This window comes from Phacochoerus africanus, chromosome 2, assembly GCF_016906955.1.
Source record: "Phacochoerus africanus isolate WHEZ1 chromosome 2, ROS_Pafr_v1, whole genome shotgun sequence".
NCBI lineage: Eukaryota > Metazoa > Chordata > Mammalia > Artiodactyla > Suidae > Phacochoerus > Phacochoerus africanus.
This window is the reverse complement of record NC_062545.1, coordinates 101,097,704-101,113,505: the sequence shown is the minus strand read 5'-3', so window position 1 is coordinate 101,113,505 and position 15,802 is coordinate 101,097,704. Positions and strand designations below refer to the sequence as shown.

The following is a 15,802-nucleotide window of genomic DNA, read 5'->3' as shown; positions in this document are numbered from 1 at the left end:
CAGGAAATGAATCTGAGGAGCATCCATGAGGTCCCAGGTTCAATCCCTGGCCTTGCTCAGCGGGTTAAGGATCTGGCATTGCGGGTTGCAGACATGGCTCAGATCTGGTGTGGCTGTGGCTTAGGCAGGCAGCTACAGCTCCGATTTGACCCCTAGCCTGGGAACTTTTGTGTGCCGCGGGCGCAGCCCTAAAAAGCAAGAAATAAAAGCTATGTTATGAAAATGGTCAATGTTTATAGCAGAACAATGCAAGAGCAAGTTAAATGAAACGTTAATATTCTTTCTTTACTCTCCTTTATTCTAGCTCCAAAGATATAACTGCTATGCTGCTTGTGTAGCCTTCTAGCAACTTTTGTTAGAATTAGTTTTTATTAAATGCATCATTTAAAAAAATCAAATAATATTGCAAGGCTTATAATGTTCCTTAGTCCCCAAAGTCTTTACTCATTTAACTATTGCTTTTGTCTTATGATTTATCTCCATATTTCTAAATGATGCATGTATACTACAGTTTTTGTAGCTATCAACTTTGAGCATTTTTTACATCCTGTCCTGGTTGAGATGTCACTGTCTTCTTTCTGCTTCTCCTACATATCCTCCAAATATGTTTTTGTAAATTTTGGTTAAATCATTAATCAGTGTATATATCATTATGTGTGCTCCAGATATCTTCCATTTGCCCTTCCAAATCTCTTCTCCCTTTACCCACTCAAGGAAGCTGTATGGACTACATCAGCAGGCTTCCCGTGACCTTTGGTTCTGTTGAGTTTAGCCAGTAGGATCTGCAGCAGGAGATGGGAGGGAGTGAAGAAAAGAGTGAGGCCAGGGTATTTATTCTCTTGGCTCCTTCCCTTTAAGGCCTCCTCAGGCCAAGTGTGTTCCTCAGCCAACAGTGCACCTCAAGGTGACCAATCCACATGACTCCTTTCAGTTCCACTAACCTCTCCCTTTCCTTGCCTTTTTGGGCTTAGGGGTGATAGAATCTGTTATACTGGATCTAGATCACTGCTTTATCTAGACAGTGCCATCTGTGTCTTGCTGGGACACTAATAGAATGAGCATGTGAACACTGCTCACTGCGTAGGTTGTGAATGTAGTGCAATCGAGAGTCTCCCTTCACATAAAGTGTTGCTTTCCTGCAGTTACTCATAACCGTTTTCTCCCCACACACTTGCCTAGGCCCTGTGCATGGTGGTATCCATGACATTTCCCTTTTCCACTCCTGTGTTGGATCTCTTGCTTCCAGGATCCCATATCTTCCTCTTTCTTGGTTTACTACTTTTTTTTGGGGGGGGGGCTTTTTAGGGCTGCACTCAAAGCAGAGGGAGGTTCCCAGGCTAGGAGTCAAATTGGAGCTGTAGCCACCAGCTACATCAACAGCCACAGCAACACTGGCCTACACCACAGCCACAGCAAACGTCAGATCCAAGTCGCATCTAGGACCTCCACAGCTCAGGGCAGTGCCAGATCCTTGACCAACTGAGCGAGGTTAGGGATCAAACCCTCATCCTCATGGATACTAGTTGGGTTCATTAACCCCTGAGCCACAACTCCAGTTTACTACATTTTTCCTGTAACTTGCCAGTTTTTCTAATTCAATACTTGTAAGAGTTTGAGGTGGAATGTTTTGAAAATTGATCCCCCACTGGAGAATTATTGGTCTTTCAAGGCCTTTTCTACTTCTAGCAGGCTCCTACTAGATTGTATTTTACATACTATTTAAAAAATACCTTTAAAAAGTTAAGGGGGGAATTACCATCGTGGTGCAGCAGAAACGCATTCAACTAGGAACCATGAGGTTGGAGGTTCGATACCTGGCCTCGGTCAGTGGGTTAAGGATCCGGCATTGCCATGAGCTGTGGTGTGGGTCGCTGATGCAGCTTGGATCTGGCATTGCTGTGGCTGTGGTGTAGGCCAGCAGCCGTAGCTCTGATTCAACCCCTAGCCTGGGAACCTCCATATGCAGATGGTGTGGCTCTAAAAAGAAAAAAAAAAGGGGGAAGTTCCCTGGCGGTGCGGTGGGTAAGGGATCCAGCATTGTCTCTGCTGTGGAGTGGATTTGACTCCTGGCCTGGGAATTTCCACATGCTCCAGGTATGACCAAAAAAAAAAGTTGAGGGGACTGATATACAGTTGCCAACTTTCTATTTTCCTAAGGAATATACTAAAAGGTTGCAGTTTATTACTATTATTTTATAAAAGAAAATGTCTTTTGACACCAAGAGTGAAGAGTAACATGAAATGAAAGATAACAATAGCCCATTGGTGTGAATACGTATGTGAGGGATATCTTTATTTTCATGAAATGAAAAATTCACAATTCTGTCCATATTTTTATGTAAGATTTGTGAAAACACCTGTGCTTGGACTGGATTGGGTAGCCACAAGGGTTCCCTTGCCCCAAAATATCAATCCTAATAGATGTCGGTGTATATTTCAGGGTTTCTTTTCTAGTAAGAGCTGTCATATGCTAAGCACATGTGCCTGGCACCTTGCAAGGGTGTTTCATGTATGATCTTATCTGATTCACATAAAACTTTCAAATACAGTGAAGGAAAAGCATCACAGAATGTATATATATTATATTAAGTATAGTGTCAAGAATTCCATAGCCATACTCTTAAAATTATCTTAAAATATTGACTACCTAAGAACCATAACAGCAACCTGACCTTGTAAGACCTTAGTAGGAATAATTGAGTAGAAATGTAGAGAGGGAGTGTGGGCTTGTCTTTAAAGTCTGATTTTGCTTACCTTCAGCATGACTTTTTTTTTCCTGCACCTATGCCATATGGAAGTCCCTAGGCCATATAAAGCCAGAAGGGCAACCTACACCACAGCTGTGACAACACTAGATCCTTAACCACTGTACCACAGAGAAAATGCTGGATCCTTCACCTGCTACATCGCAGCAGGAACTCCCAGCATATTTCTTTTCAATAGCTTACTTTGCCTTAGTTAATTTTTTTTTCTTTTTAGGGCCGCACCCATGGCATATGGAAGTTTCCAGGCTAGGGGTCGAATTGGAGCTACCACTGCCAGCCTAAACAGCAACACCGGATCCCCTACCCACTGAGCAAGGCCAGGGATAGAACCTGCATCCTCATGGATACTGGTTAGATTTGTTTCCACTGCACTACAAAGGGAATTCCCTGCCTTACTTAATTTTAACTGTATTTCCTCTTTCTTTTTTTTGTCTTTTTTTTTCTTTTTTTTTTTTTTGCTTTCCTAGGGCCGCTCCCACGGCATATGGAGGTTCCCAGGCTAGGGGTCTAATCGGAGCTATAGCCACCAGCCTACACCAGAGCCACAGCCACGCAGGATCCAAGCCGCATCTGCGACCTACACCATAGCTCATGGCAACGCCAGATCCTTAACCCACTGAGCAAGGCCAGGGATCGAACCCGCAACCTCATGGTTCCTAGTCGGATTCGTTGACCACTGAGCCATGATGGGAACTCCTGCATTTCCTCTTTTTTTTTTTTGTGAAATAACTTGAGGCTCATTTTCCCACATAACTCAGGGCTTGCCTGAAAGTTTTGAGTTTTGTTGCATCTTTTTCATTACTAAGCTGCCTCCATAAGGAACAGGTGAGTCAGCACATCCTCAAAATGACCATCTATAGTATATTGATCTATTCGACAAAATAGATGGATTTGACAACGGTGGGATTGAAAAGACCTTTCACCCCCTGACCGTAAGCCTCTCAAACTCTCTAAAGCTAAATGTCCTAGGTTCACTTACAATCAAGAGGAAGAAGGGGAAGGACGTTCCCTTGTGGTTTACCCCCCACCCCCAGAACTACCAGCTAGTTCCATTCTTAAAGCCATATTCAGTAACATGATGACAGCTCCTTAAGAAAGGAAACAAAGACTATAGGCAGACTCATTTAAAGTGAGAGGTTAAATTGAGAAGGTTTGAACTGTGAAGGGCTGTGTATGGTGGAGTAGTTGCAAAGTATACTCAAACACTCCAAATATTGAGCTGGTATGGACCGTCAGATACACCTAACCTAATCTTATCATTTCTACTAAAATGGTTAAATGGAAAAAAAAAAAAAAAAAAAAAGGGGGAGAGAGAGAGGAGCCCAGATACTGGAACAGGGCGAGAGTGGCATCTCCTGCAGGACAGCTGTTCATGGTGGTACTGAGTGTGCACTGCCCAGTTTAGTTTCAGAGGGCACCATTCACATGGACAACAATGTAAATGATGCCTTGAGGTCTGTACATTGCACATCTACAATCACACACAGAGGTCCTGCCCCTGACTCGTAATTCAGCAAGTCAAGTTTCACACTTTCTTGGCGTATTCATTTTCTACTGTTGCATAGCAAGTTACCACAAACTTAGTGGCTTCAAACAACACTTTATCTCACATTTTCTGTGGGTCAGCCATCGGATATGACATGGCTGGATTCTCCACTCAGGGTTTCACCAGGCTGAAACCAGGATGTTGGCCAGGTCCGTGGTTCTCATCTAGGCACCTAAGTTCATTGGTTCCAGCAGAATTCATTTTCTTGTGGCTGTAGGACTGAAATTCCCGTTTTCCTTCTAGTTAGTCAGGGACTGATCTTAGCTTCTAGAGGCTGCTTACAGTTCCTTGGCATGTGGCCCCCATGGGCAATTCACACCGTGGAGGTTCACTTTCTTCCAAGACAGGCAGCACCTGTCTTTGACTTCTAATCTGAGACCAGCAGAGAAAAATTCTCTGCTTTTAAAGAGCTCACGTGATTTTATCAGGCCTGCCTAGGTACTTTCTTTAATTAAAGTCCAACTAATTTAGGGTCTTAATTACATTTGCAGAGTTCCTTTACAGCAGCACCTAGTTTAGTATTTGATGTTTGGGAGAAGGTGTGTGTACTTGAGGGGCCAGGAATCTAGGGGGACCCTCTCAGAAGTCCACCTGCTGTACTGGGCCCCCTTCCTGACAATGATTCTCATTCTTCTCTTACTCAGGTATCCACTTTGGATCTGAATCTCATGGTCTCTATCAGTGTCCCCGGTTTCACTGATTTTAAACCCTGAAGAGTTTCTTTCTTTTTTTTTTTTTTGTCTTTTTGCTATTTCTTTGGGCCGCTCCCGCAGCATATGGAGGTTCCCAGGCTAGGGGTCAAGTCGGAGCTGTAGCCACTGGCCTACGCCAGAGCCACAGCAACCCTGGATCCGAGCCGCATCTGCAACCTACACCATAGCTCACAGCAACGCCGGATCGTCAACCCACTGAGCAAGGGCAGGGACCGAACCCGCAACCTCATGGTTCCTAGTCGGATTCGTTAACCACTGCGCCACGACAGGAACTCCGTGAAGAGTTTCTAATTATGAAATTTAAAGAACTACTCAGCATAGCTTTTTCTGATCCCAAATTGGGTGATTAGAAATCATTTCAGAAGATGGGAGGAGAAAGGCAATCAGTGTGTCTTATAGAAGAAGAAAGGATCATAAACATGGAAACATGTTTCAGCAGGGAAATGCAAATTAAAACCACAAGGAGAAAACACTGGAATCCTTAAAATTAAATATCACGAATTGAGAAGATGAAGAAGAGGAATTGTTTGTACATCTTGCTGGTGGGAGTGTAAACTGGTACAACTTTGGAAAGCACTTGGAATTCTATAGTAAAGGAGGGCATGCACGTATGCTATGATCCAGCCATTCCATTTCTAGAGTCTAGATACCAGAGAAAATTCTGTATCTGTGTACCAGGACATGTACCAGAATATTCTTAGAAATATTGTTCCTGTAATAGCTGGAACAAAAACAACCTCCCCCCCCAAAAAAAAACATGAAAATTCACCTAAAATAGGAAGGATAAATAAATTGGCACAACAGAACCTTGTTACAGTGCTTTAAGTGGGGTTCAAAAATTCCAGTGTTCAAACTGTGGGATAATATCACTTTTCGTTAATGAAATCATGGGGGCAAGCTTGCTTAGCTCAACTGATCAAGAGATCCAAAAGCCAGGCAGCAATTATTTTATGTCTAAATTCATGAAATATGTATATACTGGAATACTATGTAGCAGTGAAAATGAAAGTATTCCAAAGGAATTATGTTGCACGATGTATGAACAGTGGTTACTTCTGGGGGATACTGATTGGAAAGGAGGACAAGTGAGGTTTCTAGGGTGCTGGAAATGTTTTCCATCTTGATGTGATTGGTGGTTACACAGATATATACATATGAGAAGATTTAGATATAACATCATTTTTCAGTTTAATATAGGCAAGTCAATTAAAAAATAAAGTGAATTTTTTTTTTTTGGTCACACCCATGGCATGTGGAAGTTCCTGGGCCAGGGATCTAACCCACCAGGGATCCTTAACATGTTGCACCACAAGGGAACTACCAAATCAAAGTGAATTTTTTTTAATTTATTTTTTGTTCTTAAAAATTTTTTTGTCTTTTTTTTTTTTTTTTTTTTTTAACAGCATGTGGAGGTTCCCAGGTCAGGGGTCCAATTGGAGCTGTAGCTGCCAGCCTACACCAGAGCCACAGCAACAAGGGATCCCAGCCTCGTCTGTGACCTACACCACAGCTCACGGCAACTCTGGATCCTTCACCCACTGAACGGGGCCAGGGATCAAACCTGCAACCTCATGGTTCCTAGCTGGATTCGTTTCCACTGTGCCACAACGAGAACTCTGAAAGTGATAGTTTTTTTTTTTTTTAATTAAAAAAAATTTTTGGAGTTCCCTTTGTGTTAAGCAGGTTAAGAACATGACATAGTGTCCATGAGGATGCAGGTTCGATCCCTGGCCTCACTCAGTGGGTTAAGGGTGCAGTGTTTCAGTGAGCTGTGGCATAGATCAAAGATGAGGCTCAGATCCGGCATTGCTGCAGCTGTGGTATAGGCCTGCAGCTGCAGCTCTGATTTGACTCCTGGCCCAGGAACTTCCATATGCCTCAGGTACAGCCCTAAAAAAAAAAAAATTAACATTAAAAAAAAAACCTTCGGCTTTAGCTGTGGCATGTCAAACAAACAAACGCGTCACAGCAGCAACCCAAGCCACTTCAGTGACAATGCAGGATCCTTAACCCACTGTGCCACGAGAGAACTCCAGCTTTATTTTTAAATGTTAATTATGTACAATATCCTGGAAATTACCTTGTCTGTGTCTGTTTTCAAATTTTCCCCTTTTATATGGGCACCTGTCATATTGGATTAAGGCCCATTCTAGTGACTTCATTTCTTTTTTTTTTTTTTTGTCTTTTGTCTTTTTGTTGTTGTTGTTGCTATTTCCCAGGCCGCTCCCGCAGCATATGGAGGCTCCCAGGCCAGGGGTTGAATCGGAGCTGTAGCCACCGGCCTACGCCAGAGCCACAGCAATGCGGGATCATTAACCCACTGAGCAAGGGCAGGGACCGAACCCGCAACCTCATGGTTCCTAGTCGGATTCGTTAACCACTGCGCCACAACGGGAACTTGTGACTTCATTTCATTTTGATCTCTCCCATTGTGAGGCAATGGGATCAGCGGTGCCTCTGCAGCGGCAGGGACTCGGGTTCAATCCCCAGCCCAGTGTAGTGCATTAAGGACCTACCACTGCTGCAGCTGAGGTGTAGGTTGTAGCTCCAGCTTGGATTCAATCCCTGGCCTGGGAACTCCATATGCCACAGGGTGGCCCCCACAAAAAAAGAGAAAAAAAAAAAAAAAAAAAAGAAGCACCAGTCCTTGTTTTAAGTATCTCTCTGGCAACTTACTGAGTAGTGAGGAGGATGAGGAAGTTACACAGGATGGCAAAAAATTTCAGACACTTTAACATTTCCGATGACTCACTCAAAGTTTCACTGATTGGCTTTCCTGTGTAACTAAACATGTTTCTGGATATAGTCGGTTTTCCTAATAGGCAAACCAAAATGAGCTGGGAAGTGAAGTATAATTTTTTGGTGCATTTTCTGTTTTACAGTTACTTTCTAAGTAGCATGGATATTTGCGCAGTCCCAAGTTGGAAATGAGTTGGTGAGACACAGGCAGCCATTTGGAAGTTTTCTTTTGAACTATACTTCTAAAATTTGAATGTAGTTATTTTCTATTGCTGCTGTAAGAAATTACCACAAATTTAGTGGCTTCAAACAGCACAAATTTATTATTTTATATCTTTGAGTAAGACGTCTGACTCAGTTTCATTGAGCCAAAATCAAGGTATCAGCAAGACTGCTCCCCAGGACTTCCTGTTGTGGCTCAATGGTTGACGAACCTGACTATCATCCATGAGGACTCAGGTTTGATCCCTGGCCTTGCTCACTGGGTTAAGGATCCGGCATTGCCATGAGCTGTGGTGTAGGTCGCAGACACAGCTCAGATCTGGTGTTGCTGTGGCTGTGGCACAGGCTGGCAGCTACAGCTCCGATTGGTTCCGAAGGTTCCTAGTCTGGGAACCTTCATTTGCTGCAGGTGTGACCCTAAAAAGACCAAAATAAATAAATAAATAAATAGACTGTATTCCCTGCTGAAGAGTCCAGGGCATGATTATTTCCTTGACTTTTCCAAATTCTAGAGACTACTCCTGAATTCCCAGTCTCTTGTCATCTTCAAAGCCAACAATACCTGGTCCTCACAGTGAATCACTTGATCTTCTGCCAGAGCCATATTTATGACTCACTTTCTTTGCCTCCCTCTTACTTTAGTTTTGTGATTGATAATCAAGATAATCCTGATAATCAAGGATAATCTCCCTATTTTAAGGTCATCTGATTAGTAATCTCAGGGCCATCTGCAATCATTCCCCTTTGCCGTTTAACCTAATGTAGTCATAGGTTTTGGGCATTAGGATCTGAACATCTTCAGGGTGGCCATTATTCTGCCTGCTATATGGAATTATTTTAAATTTACAAAAGAGTTGCAGGGTACAGAGAGTTCCGAATAGCCTTTGCCCAGTTTTCCTAAATGTTACATAACCATAGCACATTTGTTAAAACTAGGAATTTGGCGTTCCCTGGTGACCTAGTGGTTAAAGATTTGGTATTGTTATTGGTGTGCCTCAGGTTCGATTCCTGGCCTGGGAATTTCCATATGCTGAGGGCTCAGCCAAAACCAAAACAAACAAAAACTAGGAACATTGGCACAATATCCTTAACTGAAGTCCAAATTTTATCTGGATTTCATCAGTTTTCCCACTGTTGCCTTTTTTGTTTCCAGGATCTGATCCAAGATACCCCACTGCATTTACCAGGAGGGTTTTCATGGCTTTCTTGTTACTGTTTCTGCACTAACTAGACACTGAAGTAGTTAAGTTATCATGTTTCTTGTGCAGGCAGTAAGGAAAGTTGGTGACCAAGGATAATACCTTGAGCATTGCATGTACAATAAGTAGTTTTCAAAGAACTGCTACTCCAATTCATGCATTAGATATTGTGAAAAACATTCTTGGGCATTCCTGTTGTGGCTCAGCAGTAATGAACCCTACTAGTATCCATGAAGATGCAGATTCGATCCCTGGCCCTGAGCCGCGGGTTAAGGATCTGGCGTTTCTGTGAGCTGCAGTGTAGGCCCGAGGCTACAGTTCCAATTCAACCCCTAGCCTGGGAACTTACATTTGCTGCAGGTGTGGCCCTAAAAAAGACAAAAGAAAAAATCTTACTCTCTGATTTATGGCATTTGCTTAACAACATTATGACATTTGCCTAGGCACACTGGTTTCTAGTGCAGCTTTTTATTTCAAGCTCTGCAAAAAATACAGATGGGAGGGGATATTAAATTTCACAAACAGGATTGCCTCGAAATAGAACAAGCTGTTTCTTGGTCTATAAAGCTAGTTCTGAAAAGATGCTTACAATTGTTGCTAGGTCATTTTGGGGTAGGTAGACTGTGTAATTTTTGTACAGGCAAAATTATAAAGTACTTTGAGGTTGGTTTTGGTGCCTCTTTTTGCTATAGTGATTTAAAAATAAAATTATACATATAATTAATCTTTTTTTGCATAAGAATTAGAAAACACGTAGGAAAAGACTTTTAATCATGCGTGATCTCATTCCCCAAAGATAATAATTGCTAATATACTTTTAGCACCCACCCCCACAGTTATAAAGGGTATTATAAACATAATTCATATGTGAAAATCAGATAATACTATACATACTGTTTCCACTTAATCTGTCACCAATACATTATTCACAGCATTGTTTACAACCACTTCGTAGCACTGCCCACCTCTTTTCAGCTAGGCTCCCAGGTACTTTGTATTTGAGTATATTTTCCTTCAATAATTCTGCCAAGTTCAGCGAATTTGCTGGCAATAGAAGCTGGAAAAGTATATGTAAGATCTCTATAGCACTTTTCAGAGTATTTTGGCACATACTGACTATATAATGGGAATTACAGTGACATTTATTCCATAGCATTATTTGAGTAAAGTAATAGCGTATAGCACATACAAAACAACCCATAATGTGCGTTATTGCTGACATCGTCGATGTCATGGGAAGTATCACCATGATCCTGTATGTATTTTAGATGAGGAAACCAGCCGGAGAGGTGAAGCAAGGGCTTAAGGACGTCAATCTGATAACCTCAGCTCACTTGACCTCAAATTCTAAACTTCTGGTACTGCATCATATTGACACTTTCCTGTTGGACATGTTCTTTCTGACAGTACTGCAGGCAGTTCTAGACCTGCTACTCTGTCTCTGTCAAACATTACTTTCCTATTTCCCCACTCGTCAAAGCCCTCCAAGGAATTCCTGGACTTTAGTGTGATGATTGGGTTGGAATGAACAGGGACCTTAATAAAGTTAGGCCACCAGAACAAGAGCTGCAAGGTAAACCAGGACTCCAGTAAGAGGGTTAGAAGCTTCGGTGTCTTCTGATTTTGCCGCGTGGCTTTGCCGTTGCCCTGGAGGCTCAGGAGTGTGGAAAAACGCGTAACGCCCAAAGGACTACATTTCCCAGAAGTCCACACGACGCGCACCACGTGACCGCTAGCTGGAGCGCGCCGGGCCCTTCGGTCCCCAGAGGCGTTCTCGGCCGCTTCCCACTTCTTTCCCCGCCTCTGGGCCTCCGCACTGACGCTGCTCGGGCGGGAGCGGAGCCGTAGCAGGATCCGGAGCCAGGGCCAGAGCCGGAGCCGCGGAGACGTGGAAACATGGAGGCCTGAACCAGCGTGCCCGACCCCGGCTGCGGCGGCGACCGAAGCTTGTCCTGTCCCTTCTGCCACCCACTTGTCTGTCTGTGAGCTGGAAGCCGATCTCCCTGTTGGCTGGGACAGGTGGGCTGTGGCGCCGCCCCTGGCAACGCGGCCCTGGAAGCCCCAGCTGGGGCCTGCACCCCTTGCCAGAGTAGGTTTGGGGACACCCTTTCCATCTCCGGGAAGGGCAGGGGAGAAGGGTCCTTCTGCCGGGGGTTGGGGAACGGAGACACCCTGGAGGGCTGTGCCTGAGCCTCGAGAGCTGCCCATAACTCCCCTTCCCCCAATTCTAGTGTTCAGTTCTGGCACTTCGAGTCCAGAAGTGAGGGGGTGTGTTAATCAGAGTGAGAGGGGCCTCTGTCTAAGTCTGGTGCTAGGAGTTGGGGAGGGGGGTTACCCAAAGAGCAAGTCGATGCTTTGGGAGATAGGGTTGAAGTGACAAATGGGCGTGTGATGGGCAGGGCGAGCAGTTTTTGTTTTTTTGTTTTTGTTTTTTTTTTGACATACACATTTTAATGGTAATTTACATACCATAAAATTCATCCTTTAAAAGTATAGTTAAAGTGTAACTCAGTGTTTTTTTTTTTTAAAGCATATTCACAGGGCTGTTCAACTATCTAATTTCAGAACATTTTCATCATCCAAAAAAAGAAAGCTGTACCCATTAGCAGTCCCTCCTTATTCTCCTCTCCTCCACTCCCTGACAACTAGCAATTGTGTTTCAACAGAAAGGTGAGAGGGAGGGAAGTTAGCCCAGGTGTTTGGGAACTGGGCACAGTAGTGGGTGAATAAAGCTGATAAGATGAAAGTACTGAAATGTAGAGAAGCTGTGAGAGGATTGTAATAGGGTCAGCAAAGGAGTACCCAGGATAGACTTGGGGGCAGATTGGGTGAGATCCTGTAATGAGAAGAGGTAAGGTGCTGTACTGAAAGATACAGGGGTTTGAGGGCAGTGGAGAGGGACCCTGCCCTTGGGGCAGATGAATTGAAGGCTCAAGAGAGGAACTGGTTGTGGAATTGAAGAGGATCTATAGGAATAAGTGATCGATTGCTGCTGAGCATATGAAATTTATGAATAATGTAGATTTCTAGAATGCTGACTCTGCTTTGTAGTGTTTATTTTAGATAATTGTCTCCACAACTTGGCCTGGGGAATTGTAAATTCTCATCCTGCAGATGAAGAAACAGTCTTTTAATGGTTAGGTGACTTCCTGAAACTCATCAGGTTAGTAAATAGGGAAAAATGAGTGGAGATTAGAGAATAATTGATGCGCTTGGCTTAAGTGGCAGACCATTGAGGTCGGACAAGGTTACAAGAAGGTGTTTCAACTGTTAAATACACTAAGAAATCTATATTAGTATGATAGATAGGCCAAGGACTTTGTTTTTGTACTTTATAAATATGCAAAATTTCACACAATGGGGTCATATGGTAAACCCCTTTGTACCTACTTCAGCTCTAACAGTAACTCGGGTTAATTTAGTTTCGTCTATGGCTCCACCCAGTCCTATTCTCACTCCATTTCATTTGTAAATATTTTCGTATATTGTCTATAGAAGATTGAGTCCCTCTCTTTTTCTTTTTGGCCACGCCCACAGCCTGGGGAAGTTCCTGGATCAGAGATGGAACCTGTGCCATAGCAGCAACCCAAGTTGCTGCAGTGACGCCAGACCCTAAACTAGCCGCACCGCCAGGGAATTCTGAGTCATCCTCTTTTTAATATACCCAAAATATAATGATCACACCTAAAAAATTAATAAGATCTTAATATGTAGAAGTACTTTTTTAAAAAATGTGGTACTCATTTGATATAAAGGGAATAAACAGTGCACTTTAATGTTTGATTCTCTGAAAAATACAGTATTAATGGTTGCCTAATTTTTCCAGTCAATCTTGCCTTCCTGATGGTTTCTTTTTCTTGGTTAGTATAGTTCATCCTTTTACAGAAAGTTTTAGGAATTGTCACTTTGGCTGGCTCTTTAATGGATGGAGTTTTGTGAAGGCAGGAGGAAAGCAGAAGTGAAATATTCCACAGAATGCACAGATAGCTATTATATTTCATAGTGCTCTGAATATTTGGGCAGTTTGATTATGCTTTTCTTCTTTAGATGATTGTTAGAAGTTAGTTAATGTGTATGTATTCGTTTTCTGATTACTCTAAAATTATCACAGATATAGTGGCTTAAGACAATACAAGTTTAAACTTTAAGTTTATAAATTTAAACTTATACACTATAGAAAGTAAAACTTAAATTTATTAAATATGAACTTAGAAGTTTATAAATTAAAACTTTTTAAATTTAAAATTTTAAGTTTTGTATTTTAGAACTATGAAATGATTTTCACTGGGCTAAAATCAGTGTTTCAGTCCTATGTTTCTTTTTGGAAGTGTCTTGGGGAGAATCTGTTTCCTTGCCTCTTCCAGCTTCTAGGGGCTGCCACACTCCTTGGCTTGTGATCCCCTTCCTCCATCTTCTAAGCCAGCAGCGTTGAATCTCTCTGACCGTTCTTTTTAGTCAGCCTGACCACAGCTGGGAAAGAAGGGGTCTCCGCTTTTAAGGACCCATGTCATTAGATCAGATCCACCTGAGTAATTCAAGGTACTTCCCATCTCAAGGTCCTTAACTTAGTTACACCTGCCAAGTTCCTTTTGTCACAGGTTCTGTAGATTAGGATGTGGACATCTTTGGGATTGTTCTGCCTACCACAGCATTTTGAGATATTTTGTTGAGACCTGAGAAAATTGGTGATTTTGTTTGCCGCTTACAAATGCAGTGTGTCATCTTTCACTTTGTAGACAATGGGAATGGTTACTGCTAGAACTGTTCCAGTGACTACAAACAAACATATGGGGAATTCCCTTGTGGTGCAGCGGGTGAAGGATCTGGGATTGTCACTGCAGCAGCTTGGGTCCATGCTGTGTTGTGGGTTTGATCCTTGGCTTGGGAACTTCCGTGTGCTGAGGGGGTGGCGAAAAACAAAAACATGGAAAATACCTGTGACACCTGTAGGCTAGGTTTTGGTAAAATGAGACCTTTAAATACGAGTAAGTAAAAAAGGAAAGTAAAACTTGTGAAGTTCTTCTATGTTTTGTTTTAGTCTTTTTGTATTCATGTTTTTTAGGTAATGTATGCTTTTTTTTTTTTTTTTTTGGTTTTTAGGGCTGTACCTGCATCATGTGGGAGTTCCCAGGCTAGGGGTTGAATTGGAGTTTCAGCTGCTGTCCTACAAGGCCAAAGCCACACCATATCTGAGACCTATACCACAGCTCATGGCAACGCCAGATCCTTAACCTACTGAGTGAGGCCAGGAATCGAACCAGCATCTTCATGAATACTAGTTGGGTGCATAGCCCAATGAGCCACAACGGGGACTTAGTATTGTATACTTGTAATCACAGTGTATATAATGCTGACCCACTACTTGAAGTCACAGAGCAGTCTGGGGCTGTGATGGTGTGCATGCCCAGTGGGTGACAGAGGCACCTCTAATTCACCAGGAAGACTCAAAGTGAGAGAAAATTTTCAGGGAGAATGAGTGACTCTGAGACTTGGGCTTGAATTCTCTTCTAGAATTTCCATCTTGGGACCCAGCTAGGCATGGTTGAGTGCTATGGGCCGGAAAAGCAGAAGGGCAAGATGGCTGTTGCCATCCCTTTCCAGGATAGAGAGAAGATCTGCATCTTAGAGTGGAAAGAATTTTAGGAAGTCCTGTAATTGGGTATCTGCTTCCTTAGAGGGTTCCACTTTCCAGCTTCCTCTCAAGGTCCTGACTGTCTCCAAGCGTGAAGGTGCTGGCTCTCTGATGGTGGTGTGTTTTCTCGAACCGCTGACAGTAGGTGTGGTGGGAATTGTTAAACATCTGTGCCTATCTTTAAGCTTATTTTCCTTAGTGAGGTTCTTAGTTGAGCTTAATGCTCTGAACTGCTACTTAAAAACTGCTTGCACTTTTTTTTTTTTTTTGTCTTTTTGCCTTTTCTAGGGCCACTCCCACGGCATATGGAGGTTCCCCGGCTAGGGGTCGAATCGGACCTGTAGCCGCCAGCCTACGCCACAACCAGAACAACGTGGGATCCGAGCAGCGTCTGCGACCTACACCACAGCTCACAGCAACGCCGGATCCTTAACCTGCCAAGCAAGGTCAGGGATCGAACCCGAAGCCTCATGGTTCCTAGTCAGATTCGTTAACCACTGTGCCACGACGGGAACTCCTAAAAACTGCTTGCACTTTTAAATTATCCTTATGTTTATCTCTTTCTAGACAAAGTAATCTATTGGGGTTGAGAACAGTTTTACAACTAGCTCTTATTTACGAAAAGCTTTTTAAAATTCCATTCCTTTAAGGACATTTGGTCAGTACTTTTTGATGTCTTCTTAAGTTTTTGTCATGTCCTTTAAAAATGCAGACACCAGTTGAGGAGTGGGGGTAGGTGAAATGGATGAAGGTAGTCAAAAGGCATAAACTTCCAGTAATAAGATAAATAAATCCTGGGGATGTCATGTACAGCATGGAGACTGTATGTTTGAAAGTTGCTAAGAGTGGATCTTAGACGTTCTCAACACAAGAAAAATTAACTATGTGTGCTGATGGATGTTAACTAGACTGTGGCAATCAAGTTGCATTAATCATTGTGTTATATATACCTGCAACTAATATTAATGTCAATTATCTCAGTTTAG

At 42.8% G+C, this 15,802-nt stretch overlaps 1 protein-coding gene across 3 annotated transcripts in view; it reads left to right on the top strand.

Moving 5' to 3' along the window:
- Positions 1-11,073: 11,073 nt before the first annotated feature.
- The window catches only part of DYM (dymeclin), a 387,283-nt gene continuing 382,554 nt past the window's right edge, over positions 11,074-15,802 (top strand). For 2 of the 3 annotated variants that reach the window (XM_047764416.1, XM_047764407.1), the window contains exon 1: positions 11,142-11,273. The gene's annotated coding sequence lies outside the window, so the exon portion shown is untranslated. Of the gene's footprint in view, positions 11,274-15,802 lie in introns of all 3 variants that reach the window. The other variant, XM_047764400.1, reaches the window with a different exon arrangement.